Source organism: Scophthalmus maximus, chromosome 4, assembly GCF_022379125.1.
Source record: "Scophthalmus maximus strain ysfricsl-2021 chromosome 4, ASM2237912v1, whole genome shotgun sequence".
Lineage (NCBI taxonomy): Eukaryota > Metazoa > Chordata > Actinopteri > Pleuronectiformes > Scophthalmidae > Scophthalmus > Scophthalmus maximus.
The window spans coordinates 19,418,746-19,430,000 of NC_061518.1; the positions used below are offsets into that span (position 1 = coordinate 19,418,746).

The 11,255-nt window shown below is 43.8% G+C and overlaps 1 long non-coding RNA gene across 1 annotated transcript in view; it reads right to left on the bottom strand.

Moving 5' to 3' along the window:
- Positions 1-636: 636 nt before the first annotated feature.
- Positions 637-11,255, bottom strand: part of LOC118302204 — a 196,669-nt gene continuing 186,050 nt past the window's right edge. Inside the window, exon 7 of the long non-coding RNA XR_004790475.2 lies at positions 637-793. This is a non-coding gene — a long non-coding RNA (uncharacterized LOC118302204). The remainder of the gene's footprint in view (positions 794-11,255) is intronic.

Below are 11,255 nucleotides of genomic sequence, written 5' to 3' on the forward strand. Positions count from 1 at the left end.
ACAAGCGAGGAACACAATCATTATGTTGCTGAAGTACGGCCGAGGTTTGGTTAAAACTACATGACTCTTGCAGTGTGGAAGTTGGGAATCAAAGAGCACCCAGACAAAACAAAACAAAACAAAAGGCAGAACATTGTGGTTTGAAAGTTGTGGCCGTTATGTTTCCGAGCCAACTCTGGATAAGAAAAGGCATGAAAGACTTATTTGAACTTTGTTTTTTTCCCCTGATAACAGGTCCTAGACTTTAAAGCAGGTTTGTGACTTTGCAATAAGCAGTACCTTAAATTAAATAATAGATTTGCCCTCCTCGATAAGATTGTTGTGTGTGTGTGTGTGTGTGTGTGTGTGTGTGTGTGTGATGTCGCCTCGGCATTGCACAGGAAGGAAAATTTAAAAAGAACAAAATACAAACTGGTGCAGCAAATGGGGGGGGGGGGCGTTCATTCTCTCATTTCTTCTCAGAATTCCTTTACTTTAATATTTTCAGCTAGCAACTTTTCCACACGAGAACAACACACAAGACTACCATTGCCACCAAATGAAAAGTGGTCATCTGGTCAGCTATTTTGATGAAAACGTGAATGACTTGATAATCTCTTTCTAAGCGACGTTGTTTAGCTTAAAAGGTCCTGAAAAACTAAATCAAAACATCTCAGCTGGCTTCAAGGGATGAGTGACGTGGTACACAAAACTGTCTGCCACTGTCAGAACAGTTGTTGTTATATCGCATGAAAGAGTTCCGTATCTGCGTCGCTGTCGTTCCTTTTTCACTGGTTTCGACGTGGCCGGGACTCTGTGATGAACAAAGACAGTTGGGAGGTTGCTTGCGTATTATGGCCAGACTACTGTTAATAAGACATGATCAAAACACACCCACACAGTCCTGATGAGGCAGATCAGCTGAATTATTAACGCTTACTCTTAATAAATAATATCGGGGAATATTCTTTTTTCTAAGATTGCTGCATATTTGGCCATGAGTATGAGTATATCATGGAGAAGATTTGACACCAACTTTTCAAAGTCCATATGTGTACAGTATATTTTGTAAGAAATGGTCTTAGTGTGGGGCGAAAGATAGTGCACATTATCATAATGCCGAGTGAGGGCGAGCACAGCCCTGTGTTTAGACAGAGCAGTGGACTGTGTCTAATATGATTACATGACATTCCTCACATTCTGCACCGGGCCCAGAGGCCCTTGTTTGCCCTGATGTTGACCTCCCTCTCCTCAAACGCCCTGGCCTTGACTCCGCCATGGCTCAGTCGCCTTGTCCCGTGCACTAATTCGCCGACTAATTTCACATCTGTGCCTCCCACTCGCGCATCATCCTGCATCCATTCCATTTTGCCTCGCTTTGTCCTCCGTTGTTCCGTGTTGCCTTATCCTGCCAATCTCCTGTCCTCGTTATGCCTACCTCTTTCCCCTGCACCACCACCCATCCTCCTCCCAATCCTGCCTCGCCCTCCCCTCCCTTGCCCCGCTCCCTCTGCTGTGGAGGTCAGCTATGATGCAGAGCCAGAGAGCTCGCCCGTGTTTAATTACATTAATAAAACACCCTGTGAGGTAGAATGACCTCGCACCCCACAACCATCTCCACACCCCCCGCATCCCTCACACTCTACTCCGCTCCCCTCCCTGTGGTTTCTGCGGGCTCACGTCTGTCGAGGCTCCCTGCGGGCCCGGTCCAATCGGTGCCAGGTTGCATTTCATGGCTGATTGCAAGGCATGTGTTTCTCCCTCTTCGGCATTGGTTCCTCCCCCAATCTCCAGCGGTTCCCGACATGTTCACTTCACTCGAGGTCACGTCAGAGTCGTCTCCCTCCCTCCCTCCCTGACCTGCCGCAGGTTGAGGATGCAGTGGAGTTTTGTGCCAGCAGAACGAGACCTCTCTCTCCAAACAGCTGTAATGATGGACATGCCCTTCCTGGATGAGCTCCTCCGAGGTGTAAACTCCTTCCTTCTCATTCATACATACTGTATAGCGCTCTCTGACTCTGTCAACAGGAAGGCCACGCGCTCCCCTCTGCATCACACAGATAGGGGGGAGAAGTGCAACATTCATTTGCAGGGGAGTTTGTCGACATGTGCCAGGCGGCGGTTCACTTGGCATTGGTGGAGGCCCTCCGCTCGTCGCGTCATAAAGCCGGAATCGGAAAGCTCACAAAATGCCCCCTGGGCTGGAAGACAATGGTCCTCCTCACATAAATTATAGTAGAAGCAGGCTGGCACATGACAGGCAGCAATAACTTAGTATTATTGCATGCAAACCAATGATGAGGATCCCCCGAGGTAGCCAACAGGTCGGGCGACGCGATATGCATAGGATCCATGTAAATAAAGGCCTTGAATGTGTGAGAAATATCGCCGGGTTGTATCTTTGAAGAGCAGCCTTATTGTCATGCTGACAACCATGATCCTTAATGTAGTTTATGAATAAATCCCGTGGGCCTTGGGGTCACACAGCTGGCACTTCCTACAAAGAACCACATAAACCTTCGGCTCAGGTTGAAACGTGGAAATTGCTGCTCGCGACTTACAAGGGGTTTCTTGCAACAGCAGGAATCTAATCTCCTGCAGCCTCCTTCGTGATTTTCATGAATAGTCAACAGGCTCGTCGTAAAAAAAAGTGTCATCATCCTCTGCGAGAACATTACAGCCTAATGTAGACACATAACCAACATTTCCTCCACAATGGGGAACCCTAACCTTGTGTGGAGAGTTGCCTGTGCTACTTATGTGTCACACCGTTCCTCAGTGCATGTATGTTGATACTGTAGTGCTGTTGTGGCGCGTCATCGCCAATATATTACGGGCTGATGGCAAAAAAACACAGGGCCCCTCTGGCACCACAGCAGCTCTGATGGTTCATACTTTGAATTTGACTGTGAGAGCAAAAGGGAGTAAAAAAAAGCGTCATATGCTGTGGACGCCGCTCGTCTGCAGTGTCAGTGAGCTGTTTGTCTTTCCCCTCGGCCATTTCTGTCTTCAACAGCAGCATCATCCAAAGAAACGGCACAAAATCTGTGAGAGCCGAACACGTGGCTCCTATCCATTCTACAAAAAGTCCTTTTGGGTCAGCTTTTCATTATTTTCCTGAAACATGTTTCACAGAATCAGGCGTTGTTTCTACCTACAGTACCTTTCTTCTTACCTACGAGTACTTCAGTTCGTGGCTGACATTTCATTGTTTCTCCTTGTGACTTTGAATTACTATTGGTCCGCTGTCTGTGAAGCCTTAACTGCCTTTAATAACTAACACTGTTTTTATCGTTATAATGATTCCATATAGTCTCTCCTTTGCATTGCGCTCCCCCCTTTGTTCTACTTCATACGCTGTTCACCGTCTGCTTTGTTATTTGTGTGGAGGGTTTTCATTAGATTCCCTGACTAGCAATTAGAGTTCCTCTCCAAAGCGACGGCAGAGCAGTGGCACTCGATACCCCATCTCTTTATTGCATTGTTAAGTACCCTTCAGACTCACATGGTTATTAATAACCTCATCGCCAAAGCGTGCCAAAAAAACAATGCAGCTAACTAGGTTACCACGAGGTTCACTTTGCCTCAAAACATCAGGTGAAACAAATTCACCTTTCCCCTCTTTCACTTTCTTTGTCCTCTCTCTCTCTCTCTCTCTCTCCCTCCCTCTCTCCCTTTACCTGTCTTTCCCCAGTTTGAATGTGGGCACGAAGAAAGGCAGAGAGAGGAAAGTAAATTAGATAGAGGTCCATGGAGGGGGGGGGGGGGGGGGGGGGGGCACCTGGTAATGGAAAGGGGCTGTATGAAAACAGATGGCCCAGAATTTATTAACTTGCAGGAGCGCTTCAAGGAAGCCACTGCGACCAGACATTAGGCCAGTCACTGTCTGGGTGGGGGCTAGCAGGCGGCTGGATACAGGTACAGGCTGACAGAGTCCAAAAATAGAAAGCAGATTTATCTCTGGATTGTTGCAAATGATCCATCAGAGGAGAACGATGCATGCGGTCCAGTTCACCGGCTGACGGTTTGAACGCCTTTGAATCCACTCGCTAAATACGCGACTAGATAGAAAAAGGAATTTACAGAGTTACATGTGGGATTTATCTTTGGAATTTACTTTAAAAGTTAGTTAGTGGAGTCATCAGTCATACCTCTGCCGCCAAAACTTCTCGGTCTCCCTTCAGCACGAGGTAATTCTCATGTTAAAATGTGGAACTTTTTCACCATCCTGTGAATAATGTCCTCCTAAACCCACATATTTGCCTATTCTTTTGTTTTTGTTTGTGAGCTGTCAATAATTGACATCCTGTATTGGATTATCCTCACAAATATGGGTAGAAAAGAGGAAAAAAAACATGTAAGAAGGCGGGCAACAGGTCAAATTCATGCAACACCTAATTAAATGCACTTACAGTTTATCTGACAGAATACAACGCAGCTTGCATTTTACAGATAGCACGCTTAACTTAATAACAATGTGAACTGTACCCACTCAAAGAACTTCTAAAGAAACTGAATGTTATTTCTAATGTAGTTTTAGCCAAAGGTCACCATGAGCTAATTAATTTATGAAACGCTCAATGGAACAATCTGTCTCTAATTTGCTAATCTAGCAAGGTGCCTGCGTGAGGATTCCGCAACAAAATAATGCAAGAACACTTGGATGACAAATGGAGTTAAATAATAAACCGATATGATTCTGCTCTGCAGTGTTCATCGGGGTTACAGCGTATAAAAAAAAAGAAAAGAAAATGTTTCATAAAGAGTAAAATATATAAAAAGTTTATGGACTGAAACATCTAGCTGTTGTACTTTATTTGTACTCGGCGCCAGCGCAGTTATACGGTATTCAGTGAACAACCTTGAGTGCTCGCAGACACAAACCACATCCTTTAGACTGCAAAACAAACCTACCCCGTCCTTCCAGCACAATAAACAGCATTATATTGGATGGAAGCACACAACTGGGAATGGAACATTCTTAGAAAATAAGTAGAAAACAACAATATTATATTGAGCCCCCGAGGTCCTCAGACATCTTAAGAGAGGTGGGCTTCGATTCTGCCACACACTCAGACACTACAGAGCACACGCACACACACACACACACACACACACACAGATGCACACTGTACCTTCAACATACCCTTGTGGCTAAAGTGAAAAAGATTCAGCGCAAGTAAACGAGTGGGGACAGTTCCAGGTGCAGTGAAGGTGAAAAGAGTTTTATTCGCCTTTGTCTCTTTCTTCCTTTCCTTCTTATTGATACAATTGTATTGTTGTATGTTAGTATTTTATGAAAACCAATAACAGTGGTTTGAATCTATTTTTTACTCTGAACTTGAGCAAATGCACGTGCTTTCACAAATTGCCCGCGTTGCCTGCGTCTTCTCAGTGTTTTCTATTTACGGACTCAAATACAAGAAAGGAGCCTCCAAAGGTTTTGGGAGCCGTAAGGAGATGTCGGAGTTTTGATGTGTTGAGCCAAAGCCGTAAAGGCGTCGCGGCTGAAATCAAACAGCTTGCACATCGCACCGCTAAAAGCTAACGAAAAATAGATTTAGCGGGGAGCGCGTTACTTTCTTTCAGTCGCTCCAAAGCGGCTTGACAGAGAGGCGGCATGTGCGACAGAACAGCTTGCGAACTAGTTGTGTAGGCTCTGTGAAGCGGCGCCGTTTGTGAGTCAACGGCGAGAGCTTCAAATGCCACACCGCTGAGCCTGCCGGGCCCTCCACCAAAGTAAAAATAGACTGTGATGACAAATTCTGCGGTGCCATAAAGATGCCCATTAGCAACGAGCGTTTCTGGTGCTGCCGACGAGAGCTCCGGATCGGCCCACCTCAAGCTGTCAAAGCTGCCTTCGGCAAAAAAACAAAAAAAAACAACAACCCAAAACCTCCTTGATCAAACAATCCCAACCACATATAGGATAAACAAAATCCGAGATGACAAAATGCCCAGTCTTTGCAAACATAGGCTTAAGCAACTAACAAGGTTTGACTGGCTGCAGTGCCAGACTGTGTGTTACATCTGATGGAAGCAGAACGCAAGCTGTTGGTGCTGGGCATGGCACCGGGCCTGACAATAGCCGAGTGCTGTGTAAGCTTCACTGTGCTCTTTCTGTCAGGCTGCACAACTTCCACCATGTCCTCATCTGATTTAAAAATATATATATATGGCGAACTTGGAGTTATGTGCATATGTGTGTGTGTGTGTGTGTGCGCGTGGGCGCGTCTTTGTGGGAATTAAAGGGCATCGGGGCATGTAGTGGCGGATCGGGCGGCGGGCGGGGTTACAGGGATTCTGACAGGGGCGAGTCAATGGAGGGGCCAGGGGTGGCATGGCCCCAGGGCCAAAACGTGGCCATAATGTGGCTGTTGACGGGTTTTTTTTGTAAAATGATCAAACGACAACGCCGAGGCAAAAAATTACCGCGAAGAAAAGCAAAAGAAGCAGACACAAAGCACAATGAGATGAAATACGGCGGCAGGAGACGCAACGCTACCACAAAGATACGCTATATGATCACAGACATAGAAACATAATTACAATGGGGGATACAGAACGACTACAAAGGGGTGCGAAACAACCATAAAGATACACAAAATAACCACAAGGGGGATGCAACATGTCTGTAAAGACGCGCGAGACAAGCACAAATACAAAAGCGATGTCAAATGGCTGCAAAGAGACACGAAACGGCTGCAAAACCAGGGCGAAACGCCTACAGAGAAAACACAAACACAAGTCTGGGTGTCTTACAGGAGAGGAGGGGTTGGGGGGGGGGGGGCTTTTACATATGAGTGACCAGGGGCTCGTTGATTCATAATTTGTCCATGGATGTAGGCCATTTGGAGTTAGAAATAGCAGCTGCTTCTTGATAGCTAGTCGAGTCTGTGCCCCAGTCTGGCTCATTCAAAAGTTTCTAAATTTGCATTTCGTACTGGGACCGTCTAAAAAACACCCATGGGAACTTTTCGCATCGCTCAGTCATTCGAAGTTTTAACAATGAACCAATCTGACCCCTGCAGATGTTGTTGTTGTTTTTTTTTGGACCAGCAAATACCAAAGTCAAAACTACACTTTTCAATGTTTGACGCCTGATATTCTATACTTTACGGGTAATCTATGCTGAGAAAGTTGTATTCTACTCCGTAGCCTATTTCATGTTCTTTAGCGCGCCACAGTGTGTTAAGTCCATTTGTCCTTGTGCAATTGTCGTCTCAGTATGCACCGTGAATCTCCGTAAGTTGTCACTGTCTCTGCACCAATGTCACCGAGACAAATCCCCGTGCATTTTTTCGCAGCCTACGTCGAGTGCAAGTCTAGATGAAAATGCTGCTGCTGGCGAGGACGTTGCTTTTTTCTTTTACCATTAAAGCACGAGGGCAGACTCTTTATTGGCATTTTACTAAGCTAATCATTCAATCCTGAAACCGAACAAATAGATTTTTTTATTGCGTCGTGATGATTATGAAGAGATAACTGACACTAATTTCCATAACGTTAATGGTTCCCATGCTTCCAGGGGCTTTCCTTAGCGAAATATTAAATGTTGATTTGAAAACCAAGGACACTGCGGCACATCTACTTCTCAGTCTGCTCTAATTTCATTTGTACAAAAAACATCTGTCAAAGCAGACGACTGCAAATTGAAGCAGCGATTTCATTCTGACGTTTTCAGATGCTGATGACATTGCGCTGATGTTACTGTTTGTAAAGTGAAGCTCAGAGGGGTGCGTGTAATGTAATGAATGTAATGTGCATATTTTACAGGCGCTTGGAAAAGTCTTCTCTTTGCAAGCTGTTGAAATGCCAATAACATTTATAGTCTGTAGTCGTTGCCATTGAATGGCATTCACAGCCAGTTACAGGTATCACTTGTCATTACATTTATAGTTATATTGTTTTATCCATTGTCAGGCATGTGTTTTATATACAGCTTATCAGTTTTTTGTGTGATTGCTGATCGGATCCTGTACATGTAAAAAAAAATGGGACTCATCCTCTGTCGTAATATGTAAAGAACTTTTTAGTTTCCTGAAACCTGCACAAATCACCCACACTGATTTGTGTCTGATCCACAGTAATGTATTTATATGTACAAGGAAATATCAGGTTTTCCAAATCACGAATAAATACGTATTATATAATACTATTGTTTGCCATTTTAGTATATGATGCTTTAAGGTTTATTTTGGAAAAAACACAGTCTGGGACTGATGTTATCCTTTAACCCTTTGGAACAATTCTGTATGCAACAGGCAAAAGAAACAGTGTGTAGAATTTAGTGACATCTATTTGCAGAAATATCTCAAAATATTCAAAATGATTCTTTCATTAATCTTTGCTGTTTCTCTGTTACCTTAGATTGAGCCCTTCATATCTACATATGGAGCGGGTCCTCTTCCATGGAGCCTGCCATGTATCTACAGTTGCCCGGAGAACTGGAACATTTATGACTTTTTCATTAGTTACTTAAAATAAATATATAGCAGTAAAATGATTTATGCACAAAGTCAGTTTAAATTTAATCTGACTAAATGTTACCACGTAACATCTTAAAAAGGTGGAAGGGGATGGGTAAAACGGTTATGTGCTAATAATAATGACATATGATAAAACTCTCAAATTAAAGAACATCTTTAGGCTAACGGCCGTTTTATGCATAGACGCCGTTCCAGGTGAGAACAGCACTGAAAGCAAACCAATAAATTCTAGTCAGGCACTTTGCTACTTTATGTAGCAATATTAAGCTGCATAAATCAAATAGCTTGTCACTTCTTATAGAATTAACAACATAATAAAGCAGCAGAAAATGCGGAGACGTGTAAGCAACATAAACTCCACAGCGGCAACGGCAGACAAACACAGACCGAATGCTACGTCGCTGGGCAATTCAATTGTTGTCTTAAACTAGTCGGCCATTTGTTGCACGCCCCTCTGCGAGTCTCATGCTCTGCAAGGTTCTCCACAATCTGAATCCAATGTCTCGGAGCTCTGCCGTCCCAATGGGGATTTTCAAACCCAGCAGAAAGGTGGCGGACACCTCACTGATTGTAGCGTAAAGCCGAACCCAGCATACGTGTTTGGTTTGGGACACTTTTCTCTGAAGCAGCTGCTGATTTGGACAGTTTCATTTGTTTGCGTTCTCAAACACTTAATCGTAACTTCACCATGAGACTTTTGTTTTAACTCTGTAATGATTTTGACTTTAAATGTAGCAAACTAAAATACCAGGGTTAAAAAAACACACAAGTAAGAATGACATTATTGAAAATACTCCAAAACGTGCTGCAAGTACACAACCCTGTAGTGCCTTCACACACACACGCACGCACACACACACACACACACACACACACACACACACACACACACACACACACAGCGCCTTTTGCGTTTTTAAATCCACCGTAGTTCCTCGTACGCGCTTGGAGAGGGGAGCGGTGAGGGGAGGGGCATTCAGTTGGTTGTGATCTGCAACCTCACCACTAAATGTCACTAAATCCCACTTAAAATTGATGGTCTGCTTAGAAAAGCTGAAAGGAAAAGGTTGACAATTTAAAAAAATTATTTTATTCCCTTTTCTTGCTGAGATTTATGGTAGATGAGAAGAGTAGGCACAGTAACTAGCCGCTATGGCATTTGTGTACTTTGGTTTCTGTACCGATACAAAAAAAATATATATTGCTTTAGTAATTGCTACTGTCACCACTTTCATATTTTCCATACAAGGATGACAGTGGAAGTGATCTTATCATCGTGCTCTCCATTCGCCCCCCTCTGACCTCATCCCCTCCTCTCTCCAGTCGGCTTCTCTCAATGTTCATATTGCACTAAAGCTTCAAGCTGCATTCTGCTGAGGCATAGTCTTTGTTAGTTAGCTGCAATGTAATTGTCCTGCAACTGCCTCTCTAGTACTGGAGCTTGTGTGCTTCGACTTTCTGTGCACGCAAGCACTTTTCTGTGTGCAGATAAGTGCATGTGTGTGTGTGTGTGTGTGTGTGCATTATAGTTTATTATGTAAAAACTTTTTAAAACATTTGCAAGATAAAATAACTGGGTCAACTTATCAAAGTGAGGCCATGAAACAATACGAGTTCTAAGTGGCTTTGATACATTTTACATCAAAAGGAAATACTGCAATGATATAATAAACCCCTGACACATTATTGCAACTTCCACCAAAGTTATAAATGACTATCTTTATTTTAGAGATAAATGGGGAAAAAAAGAACGCTTTTTATTTGAATGCCATGATAAAACACAGTAACTTTATGCATATTATAATAGTTTAAAAAAAGGTTGTCTGAGCTACTGTAACAGATTATGTGCTCAAACAGCCGTGGGCACATTTTAATCCATATCAGAGGAATCTAGCTTGACAGAAAAGTGACATAGGTTTTGCAACAACAGCCCACGGGGATGGAAGTGGGGAGGTGAGTGCATGTGTACATGCATGTACCCATGAACACCACACACTCACACACAACACATGCAGTATATTAAAACCACTGACCTGCAAACTAGGATTGCCGTTTTTGCAAGTGGGCACACGAGCAATAATTGGCAATCTGAGCAACAACTTGCAGCACTGCACTCTTTGAGCAACAACGTGGGATATAGAAAACGTTTCCCCTTGAGTTCATAACACAACCTTTCTGACCTCAAGTTTACCATTGGCCAAACTTGTTTTCAGCAGTTCTGTTAGGAGACGATATGAGAGATCCACTGCCCACACAGAATAAACATGACGATGTACTGATTCACGGTCAGTACCGAAGGAAAAGCACAATCCTGCAATTACACGGGATAGCGATGGAAGGAAAAACCTTTGGTGCGACTGTACCCACAGGAGGCCTGCACAGTATTCTGAGATTCATTAGCTGCTAGAAAGCAGATGACTCATTGTGGTCTCCCTGACCTCTTATTTGTTTTTCTCTCATTTATTCCCAACCTTGCGTCGCTGGAGAACTTATACATGCAGCAAGATGCCTGCTTGTCATTCTGCGGAACACCAACAGCAGTACAGACGAAAACACCACCCATAAAGGGGAAATAGAGATGTAATCCACCCCTTCAAAATAAAAATGAGCTAAATTGAATTCATCAAAAACATTGTTCGGGCCACGCCAACAATCATTCTTGCATGTTCCCCCCCTACAGCACAGAGGCAAATGAACTGGCAAGAAATTGTGTTTTAAGAGAAAATGATGGCTTGTGAATGATCGGTTCTTTATCTTGCGGTGCCCGTGTGGGGGAACAGTGCACCC